The 22285-nt window shown below is 45.0% G+C and overlaps 1 long non-coding RNA gene across 1 annotated transcript in view; it reads right to left on the bottom strand.

The window, feature by feature from the left end:
* Nucleotides 1-240: 240 nt before the first annotated feature.
* LOC106738502 (uncharacterized) overlaps nucleotides 241-22285 on the bottom strand; it is a 72985-nt gene continuing 50940 nt past the window's right edge. The window contains exons 2-3 of the long non-coding RNA XR_009461174.1: nucleotides 4521-4667; nucleotides 241-3983 (exon numbers count right to left, since the gene is read on the bottom strand). This is a non-coding gene — a long non-coding RNA (uncharacterized LOC106738502). The remainder of the gene's footprint in view (nucleotides 3984-4520; nucleotides 4668-22285) is intronic.

Raw genomic sequence — 22285 nt, 5'->3', positions numbered from 1 at the left:
TAAAAGGTATTGTCTCTGAACCAAGAGGAATAAAGTTTGCAGTCAGTGGATCCCGTGCCTGGAAAGTGTATTAATGTGATACAATAATTAACATCATCCATGGGATAAACAACATCAATGGGATAATTAACATCATCCATGTCAAGGATTGAATTATTGGAGGGTCTCTGAAATTAGCCCCGCACGCCACCCCTGCGGGGGAAGCAGTGGCAGACGGGCGGGCAGGTGGTGGGGGGAGTCCTTGCCTCTTGCCCTTCAGCACCTTGCCCCCTGCCAGCTGTCCCCCCCTCCCCCGCCAACTCATGATTTTGGGTGCTGTTCTTAAAAGTCTTCAGGAATGTGAAAAATGTAGTTCTTTCTTTTACCTATATTTATATAGATAGATAAAAGAAAGAGCTAAGGTTTTCACATTCCCAAACCGTAGACTTTAAAAACACCAAAAATTATGAGAGTGGGCAACGCTGCATCTGTCACTTGCCCTCGCCCCCACACAGCTGCCTGCCTCTCTCCGTGCCTGCAGCTCCTGGTGCCCACCCTCCACACACTGCCTGCTCCATAGGACTGGCCACCCTTGCTTCCAGCCACTTCTGCTCCAGCCTGTCTTCCCCTCCCACTGTCTCCCTCCCCTGCAGCCTCATCTCCCCCCACCCCATCACTTACCTTCCAGCTGTGGCCTTACTCCCATCCGGGCCCAGAGCACATAGCTGCCCTAGCCCAGTCTGGTAAAAGCAGCAGCTCTGGCCAGGACTCCAGAGCTCCTGCCTCAACAACTACTACTGAGCTGGGAGAGATGCATGTTCTCTGTCAGCAAAGATTCGTAAGTTTTAATAGTGCAATATTTTTTAATATATTTATTCAGTGGCTCTTGGGAATACTCAATAAGCAAGCTCAAACTCAGTCAATGCTATCAATTTTATGAGGGTCAGAGTTTTTTTTCCAGCTGTTTATCCACCCAGAAGTGAAAAAAGAATCTGAAAGTCTTGTAAGGAGATCAGCAGAGACCCCCCTATGCTTGAAGAAGGGTGACTATGCCTGAAAGCTTGCTAAGAACTTTTTTTCAACTACTCAGATGGTCTAATAAAACAGCTCACATCTACTCACATCTACCTTACCTGCCTATGTCCTTAGATCAACACAGCTACAGCCAAAAACCTAGTAAGGAAATCAGGCTTGCCTGTGGGAACTAGGCTAGGGCTGCATCTCTCTTGACCAAAGCCCCACACATTTGCACAACAAATTGTACACTGGCCAATGTTATGGCACATCCTATTTCAAAGGAATGTCCTAGTGCACGTGGATGTTAGTGCAATTTGAATGTTAAAGTTGCTCATTATTGGCAGATTCCTGCTTCTGAATCTACCTGTAGACATCAGCAGACGCACACAATGGTACTTATATATCAGTCTGTCCCTCCCCATAAGATACCTGGAGAAGGAGGAGCAAAGGTGTAGTTTAATCAAACATTTCTGTTTTTAGAGGCACATCCTATATTCTTTTATACACAAGGCAAAATAATTAACATTCCTTATTTTCTTTCCCTTCATGCAGAGCCAAAACACGGCTTTCTTTGACCCACAAATCTGACAGAACAACAGCAAACATTTTTGATAAGCAAATATCTAATACTACAACTCAAAAGTCCCTGGTGCATGTTATAGGGGTGTAGGTTGTAGCTGTGTTGGTCTCAGGACATAGGCAGACAGGGTTCTTTGGGTGAATATGATCTCTTTTATTAGACCAACTTAAAGTTGGAAAAAAATTTTATAGCAAGCTTTCGGGTTTAAAAACCCTTCATCAGGCTGAGGAAGTCTCTGCAGTTGGTGCGTACTCTTCCTGGATGGAATGAAGTCTGTTCACCCAAAGAACCTTGTCTGCCTGGCACATGTTACATTTGTGGTGCAATTAGCATGTTACTTGCACCATAAATAGTAACAGTAAATGTTCAGCCAATGTATGGTGCCATAAAGTGGCAAACCAGCCACAAAGATGTTCCACAAAATATGTGGAACATATTTATTGCTCATTTGTATGGTGCCATAAATTGACATGTAACATCCCCATGCCAGTATTGACAATCCACTGATTGTCAGCACCAGCATTGGGAAGGAGGGCAGCATCAGGACAGCCCCTGTCCCAATGCCAAAAATGTGCTGCTCGGGGGAGTGGGTTACTAGCTTTCTAGAGTTCCTGGCAACCTTCTTACTTAGCAACTTTTTCTGCTTTGCCCTGTAGCTCCGGCAGAAGGGAGAGAGGGGTACGCTGGGACATCTACAAATTGCAACTTTTTCTCAAACCCCAGGGCTCACCAACAATCAGCTGCTTGTTGGGTCAGGGTTAGACAGCCTCAGGTCTCAAACCAGATGGTGTGCACCTGGCTTTCAACCTACCAGTACAGGGAGAGCCTAGGATCATAATCCTCCTTCACTGGCAAGTGGAAAGGGTGTGATTGGGATCTGATCCCTGATCCCAAAATCATGCCTTCTGCCATACATGTGACATGACAGTGGGCACAATTGTTGGGGGATTGGGGATCAGATCCCATCCTGCTATTAAAAGAACACATGCCTGGGGCTTAAAACACCCAAATGAAACTGGAAGTCACTAACTGGAGCTTGTTACTAGCCCAGCAAAACCTACCAGCTGTATACATCACATGCGTGTACTACCAGTCCATTCTACAGATTACAGGAGAATGACAGATAGAGAAGGGTTTCATTTTTAAACAAATCTGTGCCAGTCATTTCAGCTGAAAGCACACTCAGAAGTAAACAGCTTATGACAGTTTGGAAGCACCGTGCTAGACAATATGTATTGAGGAACACAAGTGTGCAAATCAGGAACCCTCTTGGTATGACAGTATTTTGGGCTTGTCTACAGAATGGGCCTCTGCCAAAATACCAATCTGAGACCCCTACAGGAGACACCGCAGATGCTGGCATTGCTACACTTCTCTGGTTGAGATCAGCCAACCATCACAAGGACTTTTACCAGCAGAGCTATGCTGACTGGTAGATGCACTGTGAGCTGACGCAGCTATGTCAGCAAAACGTTTTAGTGTAGACCTGATCTTGGAAAGGAGGTAGCTTGCGTTGACCCATCTCCCAGCAGCTGTCTTTGTCTTAAGAGATGTCTCATCTAACTATATGGACTGCTTAAGCCCCAGGAGGCCTATTAAGCCATGTCAGTTGTTTGTATCAACTATTTGTCCACCAGACTTTTTTCTGAATGAATAGGAAATTCAGAGTCTTTGCTGTGTACAGACAAGGGTTGTGCTCAAATAAACCTTGTCCTTGCAACAAGGCTACATTCAATCAGTTTTTGTTCAATTAAGTGGCTTTGAGCCTGAAGGGAGGAGACAACTAAAGTTTTAATAGCCAGAAAGGAACAAGAAGTACAGCAGACAGTAGCAGCTAGATGGCAGAATAGGATGAGAATAAAGACAGAGAGAAGGGGAATGTGTAAGCCAAGGGGACAGACCAGTTTGAGAAGCAGAGTAAGGATCCCGGCCTCTCAGGTAAAGCTTCTTATATGTTTCATATAATAATATGCTTATATGAAAGCAGCTAATGATAAATACATTTCAATGTACAGCATAAAAGCAAAAGAAGAGAGAGTTAAATAACTGGACTAACTGAACTGAGGATTAACAGTAAGCTCTTTGGCCTCCCGGGACCATTTCAACCAGAACTCTGGTGGAAGTCAGGTCAGGTAGCACCTTAGAAACAAACTTGTTCAGAAAAGCATAAGCTTTGTAAGCATCACCCTACTTTATAAGATGCTATGCCTTCTGCCTGACTTCAGACTAACATGGCTAACTACCTCTCTCAACTATATTCCTGGGAATTGAACCGAAAATACTTACTTATCCAAAGTGAAATGTTTCACAGAAATGGAGCTGTTTGTGTGAAACTTCCTTCAAAAAAGGTGGCTTAGCTCCAGGACAGTGTCCCTGCATCCAAACATCCTGGTGGTTAAGGCTCTTCCTGGGGATGTGAGGGACCAAGATTAAAAAAATGGCCTGAATTAGATCAGAGACAAGAAAATAACAGTCACTCAAATCCTTGTGGAGTGCCCTGACCACAATACCTTCACGGGACTCGCACATTTTATCCCCGTTTTACATGTGAAGGAACTAAGGCAGAGAGAGACAGGAGCCCCCTTTTTCAAGAATGCACACTGGGTCTTGATACCTAAATATCTAGGTATCCAGTCTGAGATATTGAGATTTAAGACCAGATTTTTAGAGGCATTGGGCACCTCCATCTTCCATTAACTTTAAGTGGATTCTCAGCTGTTCAGAACTGTGGTCAGCCAGGTCCTAGGTTCCCAATCTGGACTCCTTAAAATGGAGGACTTCACATTAATGGACACTTGGAAATTGCGGTCAAAACTCTGTTTCTAAGGTCATATTAACTCAGCTGAGGTTGATGGGAGGGAGAGATGTTACTAGATTTACAATTTAATTATCTAAGTTGTAAAAATTACACACAAATAATGACACAGTAGAGCTGCCCACATACCTGTCAGTCATGTCAGGAGAGGATCATCTTGAGGTGTCTCTAAACAGCTGCACTGTCAAGTCATATTTAGTCACAGTCCTTCTGAAGAAAGACATAAGTACTGGCAAATTACAAAAGAGTCATCTTCAAGGTGTCTCTTGTTGAGGTCTGAAGAACCAAGGCAACCATAAAAAGAAAGCAAAGGCCACCTTAGAAAGGTTAGCTTCTCTCTCTCTCTGTTTCTTTCTCTATAAATTGGGCCAATCCCATTTTCTAGAGGGACTGAGAGGGTTACTTGTTTAAAACTTGCAAAAGCCATTTGAAGTCCTCAAACTAAAGTTATATTTTAGTTTCTTACACAGCTGTGCCTCATCGCTGAAGAATAAGAACTTTGCTTTTGCCATTGTCTGGGCCAGGGCAGATCCAGGGGAGGATGCAGTGGTGCAGTTGTACTCCCCTTGTGTGTCCCCCCCCCTGCATTTCTGCTCCCCCCAAACTTCAAAACTAACTGCCTTGCAGTGGCATGTCTATTCAGGTAGTGCTGAGAGACTCAGTTGACTTCATGCCCTATTAGCATCTCCAAAATTCCTGTTAATCCCTTCCTATCCATAGGTGTTAATGACCCTCTAGCCTTTTTAATGGCCTTGATGTTTCGCTATTCAAACTATCTTTTCTTCTGCAGTGTTACTGCCTGTAAGCCATTCCTGGTAATCTCTCTTCTGTTTCACAGCCTTGAAGACAGCTTTGGCTAACACCTTTAACTCAGGTGTGGTAATATTAACTCAGGTGTAGAAGTGATTGGTACTGAAGTACAGTGCTGGAGGCACTGTCAAGATGCTCAAGCAGGTTAGATTTTGTTTTATTAATCTGAATAAGAGATGTACATTTAACTATAATGACTGCAGGACTAATGCCGCAGTATCTTTTGATGAGTTTTCCCCTAGTTTGTGTTTCTTTAAAAAAAACCCTTGATCTATTCTCTAGCAAATTAGTGCACATTCCAATAGTTATATTTGTTTTGCTCTGATCTTAAACTGAATAATATAGTGCTAGCCTCCTATCATATTTGTAAAGCTTCTAGTTTCTCTTTAATAGGGAAAAATGTGTTGTTATATGTGATGACGTGTGACACCATTTACACCTACCTTTCAAAACCCTGGACTTGCTCATAGTCTAGCCCTGTGGTTCTCAACCTCATTAGGTTCAAGGCACCCCTCCTTAGGCTCAGGGTACCCCTTGGAAAATGCCAGCTCTTAGTTTTCATTCTTTTTTTTACTAGGAAAAAATAATAGATATATTCTTCTTCCACAAAGAAATCAGAAAGACCACAACAGTTTGGAATGATTGTAATACTATGGAATCATATTTGAAATCTCTGGATTTTTCTTGTGAATCATATTAGCACTGTTAGGTGTGCACATCTACCCAAAGAACCTTACCTGCAAACATTGTGTGGCACCCTGCGGCACTTTTGAAAGGTGCCCTGGCACCGAGGTTGAGAACCACTGGTCTAGGCTAAGGAAACAGGGCAAATGCCAAACTTCTACTCTACTGTCTAGTCCTCCCTTCTGCATGTCCTTCTCTGCCAATTAAGTTAATCACATTCTTATAGGAAGCACCTGTAGATTAAGCTATTTTTATTAGCAAAAATTAGGGTCAGCAGGCTGTGCCAGGATGGATTTTAGCAGAAAAGTATTATGTGCAGGTACTTGGTACCTGCAGGAATTGCTGTGTAAGTATTTTGTCTCCTGAACACACTAAATACATATCAACAGTCATCTCTAATACAGGCAGTCCTCGACTTTCAACATTTCAAGTTACAACATTTTGCACTTACAACGTTTATAAATTGCCTGTTTCAGCTTTCTGATATCAGTTTCAACTTTACAACGCTTGTGACGGCAGCTGGTATCAAGTGGAGTGCCCCAGCAGTTGGTCCTGGAGCCATTTTTGTTCAGTGTCTTCATCAGTGACCTGCAAGATGGCACAGAGTGCACCATCAGCAAGTGGTGGGCTAGGAATAAGAGTAACCTAGACAAATTGGAGGATCAGGCCAAAATAAATCTCATGAGGTTCAACAAGGACAAGTGCAAAGTCCTGAGGTATAGGACGGAACAATCCCATGCACCGGTACAGGCTGGGGGCTGACTGGCTGGGCAGTAGCTCTGCAGAACAGAACCTGGGGGGAACAAGCTGAACATGAGCCCATAGTGTGCCCTTGTTGCCAGGAAGGCTAACGGCATACTGGGCTGCATTGGTAGGAGTGTTGCTGGCAGGTCAAGGGAAGTGATTCTTCCCCTCTATTCAGCATGGTGAGGCCACATCTAAAATACTGTGTTCAGTTTTGGGCCCCCCACTGCAGAAAGGATGTGGACAAATTGGAGAGAGTCCAGAGGAGAGCAACAAAAATAGTTTGGGGGCTGGAGCACATGACTTCTGAGGACAGGCTGAGGGAACTGGGCTTATTTAGTCTGGAGAAGAGAAGACTGAGAGGGGATTTATTAGCAGCCTTCAACTATTTGAAGGGAGGTTTGAAAGAGAATGGAGCTAGACTCTTCTCAGTGGTGGCAGATGACAGAACAAGGAGCAACAGTCTTAAGTTGCAGCAAAGGAAGTTTAGGTAAGATACTAGGAAGAATTTTCTCACTAGGAGGGTAGTAAAACATTGGAACAGGTTAAACACAGAGGTTGTGGACTTTCTATCCTTGGAGTTTTTCAAGACTCGGCAAGACAAAGCTTTGGCTGGGATGATCTAGTTGGGGGTGGTCCTGCTTTGAGCAGGGGGTTAGACTAGATGACCTCCTAAGGTCCCTTCTTCCAACCCTAATTTTTTATGATTTTATGATCTCCATTACTGCCCAAATCAGGGAGAAAGAGGAAGTTTTACGGCACATTGTGAAAGCTGATGTATAAAGAGCATGAGGAAGAAGTAGGACTCATAACCCTGGGGCTCTCACAGATAATGCCCTACCAGCCACTGTTCCCTCCTATATATAACAGTGGGACTTCTGCATGCAGACTCTCCAATATTCTGGTTCCCCACTAGCACTGTGTATACTGGTAGACCTATTACTCTGCAGGATGAGGAGACACTAGAAAGGACACTGCTGGTGGAGATCAACACTAAAATGGGCTAAATACTGAAAACTTCACTCCAGGACAGTCTTGTCTTGGCAGCAAGATATGCCAACTGTTTCTATGGTTGTAGACAGCAGAACACCTAGACAAAATGGAACAGGTCTTGCTTATGCAGTAAAAGCCCCTGCCATAAGAATGTGTAGCTGGTCTAAGATAGTTCAAAATATATATAGCTATGTGGATGTCTGAATGTAAATGAGTAAATAGTCTTAGATTCCCTTGGAAACCTCCTGAACTACAGGCTTTCCACACAAGACAACCTAGGGTACACATCTGCCCCCGTACAGTAGCACAGAAACAGCATGGGAAGCACTGCTTCACCACCAGTAAAGTTTCTGTCCTTACCGGACCCACCTGTTCCATTGGCTAAGCGCAATCTACTTTGAGTAGCAAATGAGCAGTCATTCAGACAGACTTCAGCAGGCTTTCCATGTCATCCAGTGACTTCTGGAATAGCAAAAGAAGCACATCTGCCTGCTCTCTACATACTGGAATAGAGAAACGCATGGCAACTTACTTCTTTGTGTTAAATGGTTTATTTAATGTTAACAAAACATTCCCTTAGATTTTGCAGGGCGGCAACTGCTTGTTTAGGGCTTTAATAGGCAGATCATGATCAGTTGTTCATTGAGCTAATAAAGACGTGTAAACTATCATTTAAATGCCTGACAGTAAAAAACATATTTGGGTTCAATTAAACTTTGAGTTTATGTTGGCATTTACCTGTCTGATTCACAGCCAACAAGATGTTGATCTAAGGGCTTTAGTGGTTAATGATGCCAAAAAATATCCCTGGAAACCTGCTAACCATGTCCTCTGAGGCCACGTGCACTATTCATTATGGCACATAGCTTTAAATACTTGTTATGACCCAAGTCATACCCAAAATAGATCAAGAAGTCACCCTTGATCTCTCTCCATCTGGCATCTCTCTTGCTTTGTCACCCTGCTTTGCCCTGATTTCCTGTTTTACAAACTCCTCCACAGCTGGACTCTATGGTAAACCACCCTCATTTCCTAACCTCTCTTCCAGTGAAACCAACTGGCACGTGTACTATGCACATCTTTTAACAGACAGCATTAGAGGAGGCTCAGAAGCAAGGGGGTCAGACAACAGAGGCACCACTGTAAGCACAGAGCAGTCTGGGAACTGGCCTATACATGTTTTCAGGTGGTAGGACTCTGCAAGCCATGTCTCGCCACATGTACCACAGGTTCTGAATAAATGGATGTGTCTGCCAAAGAACTGGGGACTAATACTGGAGGATGCCAGACCTGTGACTGAAGACAGACAGTGTTTCAGCAGACAGATAAAACTGTTCATGGTGTGGAACACAGCCTAGTCAAAAACCGGCAGGAAATAAACATCCCTCCTGCTCACTCAAGAGGTAGGTGTGCCTGAAAAAGGGTGTTTATGCCTGGAAGCTTGCAAAGAACAAATTTTCTAATTACTTAGTTGATCTAATAAAAGACTGTTGCACTTAGAAACTGGATTTTTAACCTAGTGCTTGAAGAATTGACACAGCACTCGGTTGATTAATAGCAGAAAGGCTTGCTTTAATAACTACCAACAAGCTATAAAACTAAACGACAGAAAAAGGCTGTTTCTTAATATTCAATAAATGAGCTATATTGCCACACAGTCCTTGTATTAGCTGCAGGAGATTCTTTTCTCATGCAGGCCAAAAGCCAGTTCAAGTCTTCGGCTTTCTCAAAGTGTGGATCCGTAACCTTAGTCCAGCTGGGGACAGGTTATAGTCTCCCTTTTTCCCTCTGGAGAAGATGCCCACCATCTGCTGGCAACTCTTTCCTTCTTATACTTGTTCAATTGTATAGCTTCAAAGCATTCTTTCTTGACAGTTGGTTAATCAAAGTCCGAACAAAGCAGGCAAGAATGGAATTAACATATTACAATTGTATCCTGTTTGTGTGGCTGTGAAGGTTGCAAAATTTTGATCAGTTTTGGAATTAAGTGAGATGGGTATTGATTGAATGAGATACCTTTAGGAAGTCAATTACAGAATACTATCTTTCTGTAGTTATTTTAGCAATGGAGCTGCATCAAATGGCTTATGGAGATATCTGACAGGCATTGAATGCCTGTTTTGAGAGAGATATGTCTTGATTAAGGGAAGATATTACAAGTTTCATTGGGTACATGGGATACCTTTTATTAGACAAAAGCAGGTCTGTTAAAATGTAAATGGAGGTAATAAGGACAATAGGTGTGAGTTTCAGGAAAATACCCTGGGTTAGCATAACAAAACATTTAGAGGCTGACTGCCTATTTTGAGAAATATGCCTTAATTAATGAATGCAAACGCGAGGTAGTAAGGATCAAAGGCCACTGGGGACAATAGGTGCGAGTTAGTTTTGCGTTAGACTGATTTAGGATAATAAACATTGGGTATGTTTGCAATTAACACAGAAGATGTAACACAGGAGATGTGATGATCAATTTGGGATTGCTTTCTTTCACATGGTTCCAGCCACAATCTTGCATTTTTGTACAAAAGGTGTTATTTCAGTAGTTTAACAATTTAAATTACATGTGTAGGTCTGGCCAAGCTTTTACAGCTATCAGGTGTCACATTTACTCAAAGAACCTTGTCTGCCTAGGTAACATCCTCAGCATCTCTTCCATAATCTCCCCTTGCTGTCACACTAAACTGAACATGCCCATAACCATACTTCTGTCTTTCCCACCCCCCCAACCTTCTCCATTCACCTCCTGTTTGTCACTGTTGACACCTCCCATGCAGCCGGGGGCTATTTCTGACTCCTCCCTTTCTCCTGACTCATCCAGGGCATGCCCGAATTCAGCCACTTCTTCCTCTGCAATAGCTCCAAGATTTGTAGAATTTTTAAAATTTCCCTTCCCATCATCAAATGTTTTCCTCGGGTCCTTACTGTATCCTACCTTGATGGCTGCAACAGTCTCCTCTCCACAACACACATTGTCCCATTTCAGTTTAGACAAAACACAGCCTCTCTACTTAGCCACACTGCTTATTGATTTGATCATGTCACTTTGAAGTTTCCTACTGGCTCCCCATCTGCTATAGCATCCTATTTTAAAGTAACGGATACTTCCTTTAAAATTTGATATGTATCTCTTCCTCCTTCCTAATCTTTTGTGGCAGAGCTGGGGAGAAGAGTGGGGAAGAAACCCCACTCACCCTCCTGCCTCAGCTGTCTGGTGCCCCGAGACTTACCAGATGCCCGGCCCCAGCACCGGAGCAACAGAGCCGAGACAGTGTCCCTGCTCATTCCTGGGAGATGAGCGGCAGAGCTGGGAACCAGTGATCCAAAAGGCCACCAGCTCAAGCCAGAAGTCCTGATGGGGCATGGCTGTGGCTCCTTAGAAGCCTCTCAAGTGAGGCAGGAGCCAGCTGATTGCAAGCCATTCTCCGTTATAGCGGAAGGGAGCAGCCCCAGCTGTGCAGCGGAGACAGCTGGTGATTGACTCCAGGAATTGGGTGGAAGCCTGACAAGCTTCCAGGAAACCAGATCCAGTGGTGAGCTGAGGAGAGAGCATGTCCAGTAGCAGATAGGTGAGAAGCAGCCTATCTGCTCACCTTTTCTTATATCAATAGAAGATGGACTCCAGGAGATACCAGGAGCCAAGGCCAGCACTTACAGCCATGATACTGGAGCGCAGCTTTAATAGTGACTGATGAATATCCAGAGGTATGGGGCAGGAGTGTAGGGGTAGAGGAGCTCCCAAACTTGGCCCTTAAGGCCCTATACTGCATAGTAAATCATGATACAAGACCAACTTGAATGGGCAGGTTATCGCTTACCCCTTTGCAGGAGAACAGTGCTGCTCGTTAGCCTATTTCCTCCTATTATTAATTCCATCAAAGTCATGGCGGGTGAGGCAGGTTAAGGACTGTGACAGTCCTCCCTTGCGAGGAGAGAAAGAAAAACACCTAAAGCCCGGCAAGGGACCCTAAAAGGACGCAGATGCCAAGCTCAACGAGCATTACCCTTGAGTTGTTGGCAACTTGGTAACATCCTTCCTGATGGCCTTTCATATCCTCCTCTCCCTCTCCACCCCCATGGTCCTGTCTGTGTTCTCATCCTCATCAGTCTATTTGTCAGCCTTTTAAACAATGACTGCACATCACCAGATGTATGACAGCACTTCCCTGAATGCACCCATAAAGCCCCTGTTCCCTCCGATTTTTAAATACTGTTTAAAAGCCCACTTCTGCTTTGCTTTTGATAGCAGATTAATATAGAAAATCCCTTTTCTGGTTCCCCTCCTTTGACCTCCATCTCCCTGTCCTTGTGGCCTTGTCTGTTCTTACCTGCCCCTGCAACCAGAAGTTCTGGCCGCAGACAGTAGCAAGTGAGCAGAGCACATTCACACCCACACGTTCCTGGTGGCTCCATGTAGTCCCAAGGCAGCAGCTGGGCTGTGGGAATGAAAAAAGGTGCGGCATGGGAAGGCACCAGCTGCTAAAGGGGCTGCTACCACCAGCAGGAGGCATAAGAGTATCTCCACGTGTCTTCTGCCAGCTGTTGGATGGTGGCAAAAGCCTTAGGGCCTTGTTACAACTTACACTGTGAGCTGCACAAATGCAGATCAGTGTTAATGCTAGCTTGGAGTTTGGAGCAGTCACACCCTTAGTCTAGAAACCTTCTTTGACTGTACCCCGCACAGCTGTGGCTTGCCACTAGAGGGCTTGTGAGCCAGGACAGGCTTTGACACCTGCTCTAGGGGTGGTGTGAGAGATCCTGGGATACTGGAGGGCTTCAATTTGGGCAGTGCATCTGTGGGGAGTGGCCACACATAAATGGAACAGGAACTGGGTAGTGTGGATCAGAGATAATCTTGCCCTGTAGTGGCCTAACTTTGAGCTGCATAATAAATCCTTAAAATCACTTTAAGGTATTAATGTGAGGACAGCCCAGGGGTTAAGAGTTCCAGGACCCGCCCAAAATTACCATGTACAAGCCCCTTACTTCCCAGAGATGATGTAACTCTTTAGCTTTCACCTGCTGTGGGACAGGAATATACATGAACAACAATTACTGTGGAGCAGCTGACACATGAGAAATTCCCTCACCCTCCTTTAACTTCATATAATTTGTTCATCTACCTGTACTTGAATCATCACACTAAATTGTGCAAATGTGTGTGTAATGAAATAGCTAACAGTGCTAACATTTCAATAAATATCCAAGCTAACATCTCACTGAGAAAAAAGGAGGTTTCAGACCTCTCAGAAGTATTGTGCTGGAGGACCCTGGAAACTTGAGCAGCATTGTCATGCTTGAGGGTGTTTTTGGGGTAGGAGAAATTAAATGAAAGCAGTGATTCTAGGGAACAACAAGGACTCTCAGAGAGTTGCTGGCCTGTAGGATAGACTTGTTCTGTTTCTAAGGCCCAAGCTTACATATGCCTGTCTTGCTTTAAATGAAAGAAAGAAAGCATGATAAGGTATGGCTAGTAGTTTAAAACATTAGCCATGTACTTTAACATGGATGACACTCAGCATAGTAATTCACAGCCAAGGATCAACTGAACATCTGTTGAAATAAAGAATTAGGTCCAAAAGACAAAGGAAGAAGGTTTTCCGATGCAGCAAAAGAAAGAAATTCTAGCAAGAAGTTACTACCCCCAAAGTCTGCATGCAAAACAGCAATAAGCATAATTAATACAGTACTAAACACACACAAAGCAGTTAACTAATAATTAATTAAGTTCTTAACAAAACCCTGCATGCTGAGAAATATATTGCACAGAGGAATAAAGATCAGCAGGTTTGAGTCCAGCCTGACATACCAAATCCAAGTTTCACAGGTGTTAAGCACCTGCAGCACACATGGACATCAGCTGGCTTTGCATGCATTCAGCAACTCTAAAAATCAAGCTCTGAAAGTCTTGATTAGTGGCCACTTTTGGAAATGTAACCTTTAAAATAATTTGCCCAAGTCCATATGGTAAAAAGGCAACTGGGCAAGGAGTAGGACTTGGGACTTCCCTGCTGCCATCATGTGTAACACCAGACTATGCTGATTCAATGTCAAATGTCCAGATTTGGGTACTGTTACAGTGCTAGTACCATATTCTTAAATAGTCCTAATGGAGCCAATGGGACTACTTGTGGTCAATCCCTGCCTCAACACAGTAAGGACATCAGACTACCTCATGAAATATATGAAGAAATAAACTATCAATGAGTCCTTGGAGACTAAATGAATAAATGACCATTCTAATTCATTTCTAAAAAAACCCAACCTCTCCAAAACACTTTCTTTAACAAGGCCTGAAAGGCACAGAAACCTCAGTGTCAACAGCTTGAGTGCTCTAGAAAACCTCAGCATGCAGTGAAGATGAATTAGCTTTTATAATCTTTGGCCTGTATTTAATTCCACCCTTCTAAAACAGTACCATGGAACCTGTCATCCTCTCAGAAAATGCATCCCCTCAGGAAACGATATTTCTGCTGGACAGTCACCAAGGGTGTGTGTATACTGCAGGGGGAAGGTGTGATCCCAATGTCAGCAGGGAAACCCACAACATATTTAACTAGCACAGGCAACAGTAATGAAGACGCATAGGCTTTTGCATAAGTTGCAATTCAAGTATGTATTCAGGACTCCTGGCAGGTGGTACTCTGGTTGGTAACCCAGGGCTGGAGCTTGTACCACCATGTCCTTGCTACTCTTGTGACCTGTGCTAGCTAGATTCAAACAAGTATGGGTTTTCTGGAGACCCCCGTCCTCCCCCCAACACACACTCTTACTGCAGGGATTGGGCCAGTCATCTACATAGATTTAAAGTGTGTTGACAAGGAACCTCATTCCCCTATGAATTTAAAAAGCCCCTCCTAAGCTTGTGGGGACTTCCAGTCTAGCTCAAGAAAACTTTAAGCAGAGGAGCATCAGAAAGTTTGAGGGGTAGAAAAGGCAGCTGGTCCACTACAAACCAGGGAGGGGAAGTCACATGTTTTCAGAGGATAACCTTTATTTCTCATTGCTGGGTGCAGAGAAGTGAAGCAACTTCTTCCTCCCTCCAGTCTTCTAAGGGTGAGGTCTAAAGGCAAAGACCATGTCAGTACCGTGGGACAAAGATCGGGGTATTGCAGAGGAGCAATAGCAGATGGTTACCGGCTAGAAAGAGGGAAACAGCAGCTAAGAGACAATGTGCTGAATGAAGAGTCTTCTGGTGACTAGGGCAAGACAGAGGTCTTGGGACAAAAGCAAATATAACGAGATTGGCTCAGATGGGTCAAAAGGGACAATGGGAGCAGTCTCTGCTAGAAAGGGTCATAGGTAAAGAGCTGTCCTTGGCTAAAAGTCAACTGATCATGGGAACAGAGAGGCACAACAAGAGAGGGCGGGTGGTTCAAAGCATTCTAAAAACCCTGCTGCTGATGGGGATGCCTGGAGACAGGTACACGCTGCAACTCTCCTTGCTGTGTGACAGCCTTAAGAGGAACTAACATTTCCCAGGAATTCAGGGATTTACTTGTCAGACGCACAGTAGCCCTAAGAGCTACAGTCTAAACATTGCACTAGCAGAACATGTGCTTGATAAGAAGTCATGAACACATGCCATGGGATTTAGTGGTGGACATGAGGCCCGCTGTGGGTTTGCAGATTGCTGGCAGGGTCCACTGTAAATATTCATTCACAATCAAAGGCATTCATTTAAGGATTATGGGCTGTGGATTCTGTGGTAAAGTAAATTTGCAGCTAACAGGACCTTTAGTTGTGGCACCATTGAACTGGTTATCTAGCTGCAATATGTTCTTCTTGGTCACTTTTACTGCCTCTAAAAAGCAGAAGGGATATTGAATCTGAAAGATGTGGCATAAGAAATCAGCTTAGGAGAAATATGAGAGGGTTGCCTTCAACAAAGAGCACTCAACAGAAATCAAGCAGGGACATCAATAGAGGATAATGCCATGGAAGAATGTGGTCTGGCTTCACAAAACCTGTAGGAGATTAGCTTCTTCTGTAAGCAAGAAGGCTTGTTTAGCAAAGAGCACGAAGAGGCGAAGTGCTGTGCCATAACTGGCATGTTCATAGGGGTCCAGCTTTTTGAAAGGCGTCACTGTTAAGGGTGGGGGGAGGAATTATTGAGCACGGTTCACAGAGGAATGACTTTGAAGTAAATGAAACCAAGGCTTTGTTTGCACTGGGCTTTCAGTTATAGCTACTGGAGTAGCTGAACCAGTGCGATTCCCTAGCACAGAAAGGCAAGGCTACAATTTGCATAGGTGCAGCTTGAAACTGTGACAAACTACGCACACCAGTGCAAATCCAGATTCACCGAGGCACCTAATGCAACCGCACTAGTGGTCAACCACCAATGTCTGCGACCAAGGTATATTTCCAGCGCAGATGCTAATTCACATGCCCACAATGACAGTCATACTGCCTGAAACATTTCAAACAAGTTTGGACAAATCAGAAGAATGCAAGCTGCTGCAAATGAACCTGCCCCAAGAGGTAACTGGCTAGGTGATCTAATGGAAAAAAATACCCTCTCTAACTACTTTTGTGATCCCAGAAGGTCATGTCGCCTGTGACACAGCGCTCAGAGAAGCAGCAGGGTCTCATTTGCTGAAAGTCACTGAAGATGGAGCCAGGAATGCTTTACCCATCTGAATGCATGAGTGTCTCCAGGTTAAGCATTTGGAAATATTACTCAGGGAAATATCTTGTCTTGAAAGAGTGGAACAAAACACTCTGTTGCATGACAGAACACAGAACTACACATCAAAAAAGAACAATTCCAGCATGAATGGGCACAGATCAGTGTGATGATAAAACAGAAGTGTGACATAGTTCCTCTTCTGTTAGCATGGCCAGTTACAAAAGCAAACTAGATTTACTCAGCTTGCAAGTTCTTTGCATCTTTACTGTTCTGTGTTCAATGGGGCCCTGGTACATGAGATCCAGGTACTAGAGCAATGCTAGTAAATAACAAACTGGAAATCCCCTTTCTTATTATAAAGAGCATAAATATATAGACCAATAGTGTATTGGGGTGGTCTGCTCCTTTAAGAGGGGACAATCCACCCTGTAGCATTTGGATGGGCAGAGAGAGTGTCCTGCTAGGAGCTTTAAAAAACTCCCAAAAGGGTAAAGAGGAGAGAAGGAGGAAAGCTGTGCAAACAACTGCTTGCCATGAGAAGGGCTCCTCTCCTGGAGTGTCCAGGACAGGACAGAAGGGGTTTGGTTTTGTTTGTTAGCACAAAATAAAAACAGCTCCTTGCTCCTGACCCTGGCCTTGCACTCAATTTACTAAGGCTGTCTAACTAGGTCAGGGGCTGCACACAGTGCCAGTATGTAGTCCCCAGGCTGCATATCATGCGGGCAACATATTACGCCCCCATCGCCCACCTTCCAGGCCATGCTGGTGGTACATGGTCTCCCAACCCATGGCAGTGGGACAGGTGGCCACCAGGGCTCACAGGTCACCTGCTGGGCCCATGGGCCACCAGTTGGACAGTCCTGGACTAAACCATGTACCTTAATGATAGACCTTGATAACCTTACTCCTTTTGAGTTCTCCCTAGGCCACTGAAGCTTTTGTATAAAGAAGGGGCTTGTGCTGTAGTGCTTTATTTGAAGAAATACATAGGTCTCGTGTGCAAAAGGCCATAAAGGTCAAGTGAAAGAGTCAAGGTCTGCTCAAGTGCCCAGTGCACCTTGGGCTGGTATGGTGCACCCGGGAACAGTACTCTACTCCCCATCCTCCAAACAAGGGACTGTGTCTCTGCCCAACACATACACCTCTGCAGCCCTTTCCATTGCCAATGTAGTGGGCTCTGTTGTTACTGCTGGTCAAAGCCAGTCCTGCCCCCACATTTCTCCATTCATTCCCCAGCATCAGTCACGTTCTCTCCCACCCCTTCCTCTCCCCCATCTGTCTCAAATGTGGATCAGGTAGAGGGAGGCTTAGACAGGAACTTGGCAACCAATGTCAATGCCATAAAATCCCAGTGCCCAAACTGCAGCTGTAATTTACCTATAAATAAATTTAAAATATTGAATTTGCCCCCATAAAGCCTTCATTCCATACTCTCACCCATTGCATAAGACTATAAAAGGGGGGGGGAAAGCAAGAGAAAAAAAGGTATGAAGGATGTAGAGGAGCCAGGGAAGGGGGGCATGGGGAAGGGGTGAGAGGAGTAGGATTGGAGGGGGAAGAAGGAGGGGCAAGGTGGGAGTGGATGGGTGGGGAGCTGCCAGGCTACTGCTCTGATCCCCAAATCACCCTCTCCAACCCCAGATCACTCCCCTAATACCCCAATTGCCCCCTCAAATAGAACTCAAAAGAAATTCTATTAGTGTCAGGCCCAAATTGAGACGTTCAGGGCCAGTCAAATGTGGTATCTCAGTTCTATCCAGCCTATGAAGTTTAGGCAATAGGTTTTATTTTTATGCAAGGGAATACTCTACAAATTGATTTGGGACTATTTATATTGTCTAGTCAACTAAATGTGCTTACAGCTGAGCCACTGGACAGTCTTTCTGGAGGTATAAGTGAGTCTCCTTGGAATTATACAGGGTGAAAATAATATGAAGTAACTTGTTTTTCTGCTGCCCCCTTTTATGCAAAACATGGCTGTTTATTTTTACAGAGAGATATTCAGACTAGTAACATTGGAACCAAATTACTCAGCCTCTGCTCTTTGATCTCTGAAATAAGTGATTTTGAAGCATCCTCACTGTTCTTATAATACTGATCATTTACATGGCCTCAGGGCTTTAAGAAGTCAGGCAGGTGTCTGTGTTCCTATTCTATAGAAACTAAGATGCTGACACTTTAAAGCCAAGTTGTGTAAAAGTGGCCTATTCCTCAGACTTGCTGAGCACCTCTCGCTATCATTGACTCCAACTGGAGTTCTGAGTGTCCAGCACCTCTCTAATCCAGACCAAAGGTGTCTCCTTGCTGGATGTGTAGACAGAGTTTTGTTTGGTGCTGCTGAACTCGAGCCTGAGCATGCACACTGGTCTACAAGCCCTCCAGAAAGGGTCACTGTGTGATTTTGTGAGCTACTTAAGAGGAGCAGGCATGCTCAGTGCGATTATGAAACGGTGAGAAAAATCATGAGGTCAAGGTGAACAACAAGCAAAGAGAAGTAACAGGACGTAACAAACTGTTTGACTGGCAGCACATGATTGGATAATGCCAAGCGGGGTGATGAGGGGCTGGAAAAGAATAAGAAAAAGGTGGAAAAGACCCCTCAGTGTCCAGTCTGGGTGATTTTGGTTGGTTTCTGTTTCAGTCCAGTTGGAGCCTGATGGTTTAGTGCACCTTCTTCAGGAGAGAAGCAGTCTCCTGGAGGTTTGACCGGTCCTGCCCTAGGAAGGTAAAAGCTCCTACATAGCCAGCGAGGGTGGTTCCCTGGTTGGACCCTCTCCTGCAGAGGAGAAGAGTATCTTGTATCCAAGGAGAGGACAGAAGTCTCCAGTTTGCCTCTCAGTATTGAAGATAAGGGCTTCTGTGCCTCCGCTTGTAAAGAGCGGTCTCATCATGCTGCTGTCTGGTGACATATTAATCTTATGGCTCTTGTTTAGCTTGATTATTGTAATTAGTGTATTATATTAACCTGTGTCCTCCTGTTGCTCCCTATTGTGTTAACTTAATATTTTGTTGCTCCTGTTTGTCCCTTAACCACATTTGAGTCCTGTGCTGTTGTTGTATTAATAAAATCTTTACTGTTTTACCTTTGAATTGTGGAATCTGATATACTAAGAAAGGCAGGCACCTTACCCAGCATGGCTGTGGGGATGCCATAATGCTGGTCACCTTGGACTAACCTATAACCCTTTTTGTCCACCATCAAATTACAGGTGGGATCTAAAATCATAACAGATTGGCAAAAGTGGGTTTGGGCCGCTCCCACTAAAAATCCCGCCATTAACAGATGCATAAAAATGGAGACCACTTCAGTGCAAAGCTGCTGCTTAGAAGCTCGGTCTACATCACTTGGTCCAAGTTATTGGCAGAAGAAGCAAGAAGCAAGGCTTGAAGTGCAAAGTGTGGACTGCTTTGGCAAACTGCATGAGGGAGACTATTCCATGCATGGGAACGACCGCCTTTGCCTGTTTACATTGCACCTGCTGAGAAACCTCCCTCATTTTTAAAATTTTTTCTGGGAAGAGCTCTACTGCAGCCTGCTGGGTTTGTTGCTGGAAGAAGTCAATTACTGCACCAGCCACCCACGACAGGACTCAGAGAGGCTGGGCAGGAATCAGCCTCCATATCCTGGGGAAATTTTCAACATCTCAACATTTTCTGTATTGTCATGAAGTGGCTCATCTGGAGGCTTTTATGGAAAAAAAGAGAGGCTAACCCTAGAATGACTAGTGCCCCAGTGGTTAGGGAACTGTTCAATTTAGGCCAGAGACTTAGACCTCAGTGTCCCAGGTAGGTGCCCCAAGCAGAGGCCTAATGGTTATCCTTAGGTGGAGTCCTCTCCAGAAAGTCCACCCGGGAGCTGGGAAACCTTTCCTGACAAAAACTGGTACACCCCTGCTAAATCTTTTGGTTTTGGTGTCTGATGTTTTTCAACCAGTTCCAAAGGGGAACAGTCATTTCTCCAGTCCATTAGGCTTATGGAGAGGTCATGGCTGGTAAGGACCCCACAGTGCTGGGTGCCATAAAACAGTGGCATAACTAGGTCAGGGCGACAGGGGCAGCTGTCCTGGGTGTTAACTTGGCGGGAGGTTGGTGGGGGAACAAAACGGCTGCTGCCACAGCCATGCAATTGTGACTGATGATGCAGTGGCAACCAGAAGCTGCCCTGCGCATGGCAGCTGCCCCAGGTGCCCGCCCGTGTCATTACACCTGTAGCTCTGAAGTGTGCCTGTCCCAAAGAGGTTGCAATCTGAGTATCAGACTAGAGACAACAGAGCAATATGGAGAGATGGGGAAGCTAGAGGGAACAGTGAGAAAATACTGGTTTGCTCAACAGGCAGCAGTCTCAGCATGCCAGCAGCTCAATGGTCACCAGGAGTTTGTCAGCACCATCAAAAAATTGGTGGTGGGATCCAGGTTATATGTCTCCTCCAGGAGCAATTCTAGTTGCCAGCCACTGACACAGCTCCAATCCCTGCTCTTCATAGACTCATCAAGAAGTAGGGCTGGAAGGGAAGGGACTTCCAGAAGTCACCTAGGCCAACCCTCTGCCTGAGGCAGGATCATCCCCATCCAAACCACCCTATAAAAATCCCCTGTTTAATTTCTTAGCAAAACTAAGCAGCCAACCCTGGCACAACACAAGACACTCCCCAGGTTACCAGTGCTTCCCCTACAATGGAGAACAGCCTGGTGGGGCTGCCCCTTCCTGCCCTGTCCTCATGGAAGAACAGCACCAGCCCCATTTTGCCATCCTTGGGGGCACTGCAGAAAGGCAGAGGTTTCTCTCCAATTCTCCTGATGCAGAGGCTGTTGGGAAGGGCAAAGACCCCACACCATCCTCTGAGTGTTGCAGGAAGACTTTTTTTTTTAAAAGAAATTTTTCATGTTTCAAACCAAATCAGCCAAATCAAGTCCAAATCCATGAGTCAGTCCAGAACCATAAATGGCCCAACAACCGGCAAACATCCTCCACCCCCACCAGGGGCCTCAGGTGTTTCCAGCATCTTTTGGCAGGCATCCTACGTGCAGGCCCAAGTGGAGGCTTGGGGTTTGGATGCCCCCAAGTCATAGGCCTCAGAACAGGGTGGGCCACCTGGGTCATGGCCTGACCAACCTTTAGCACGTTGATTTAGATAGCTATACAGTTAAAATAAAATTGCTATACAGGCAGTCCTCGGACTTAAGACACAATTGGTTCCTGAAAAAAAGCATCTTAAGTCCAAACGTAACTCAGGACCAATTTTCTCATAAGAAACAATGTTATAAATGGGGGATTGGTTCCTGAACCAAGGCCCGATACCCTATTTTCACCAAAAATACCCCAGAATTTTGTACTCGATCAATTATAGATGAGTCATATAGCTACATTAATGAATTTATATTGTAAATAGCAATCATATTGATTTGGAAGGACTTCTTTAAGGTGACTTTACTGGACCTTTTGTCTCTCTTCTCAGGAGACTTGGCCGCAGGTTTTCCTGGAGTCTTGTCTGCTTTCTTAAAGAAAGTGTCCAAGGCTGTTTGGACAGATGTTCTTCAGGGAGATGGGCGACGCAGTGAACTTGTTCGCTGGCATGGCATCGCATCAGATCAAGCGTTGTAAAGTCGAAACTGGCGTCATAAAGTCGAAACAGGGTGTCAATTTATAAACGTTGTAAGTGCGAGACGTTGTAACTCGAAACATTGTAAGTCGAGGACTGCCTGTATAGTTTTAACCGGAACAGCCGTCGTGCGTTTGCAGGTTATATAAATGAACGTGTTAAAAGTTGGTCGGGCCGTGGGCCCATCCTGCAGCCTACACCCCAAGTTTCGCCCGCCCTCAGTCATATGGCCGCAGGAGCGAGCTAGGGAGAAGCCTCCCATTTCCATAAGGGGGGGCTTCAGGCCCCAACACCTCGGCGGGTACAAAACCGCCCCAGAGGAGCGGTGAGGAAGCAGGTGTGCTGCCTTGGTGGACCCAGATCAGACGGGTTGCAGGGAGACGCCACAACAGAGCAGCCCTTGGGGGCCTGGGATGGAAGAGATGCCCTGC

This window comes from Alligator mississippiensis, chromosome 3, assembly GCF_030867095.1.
Source record: "Alligator mississippiensis isolate rAllMis1 chromosome 3, rAllMis1, whole genome shotgun sequence".
NCBI lineage: Eukaryota > Metazoa > Chordata > Crocodylia > Alligatoridae > Alligator > Alligator mississippiensis.
Note: the sequence above shows the minus strand (reverse complement) of the source record. Positions and strands in the feature narration are given on the sequence as shown.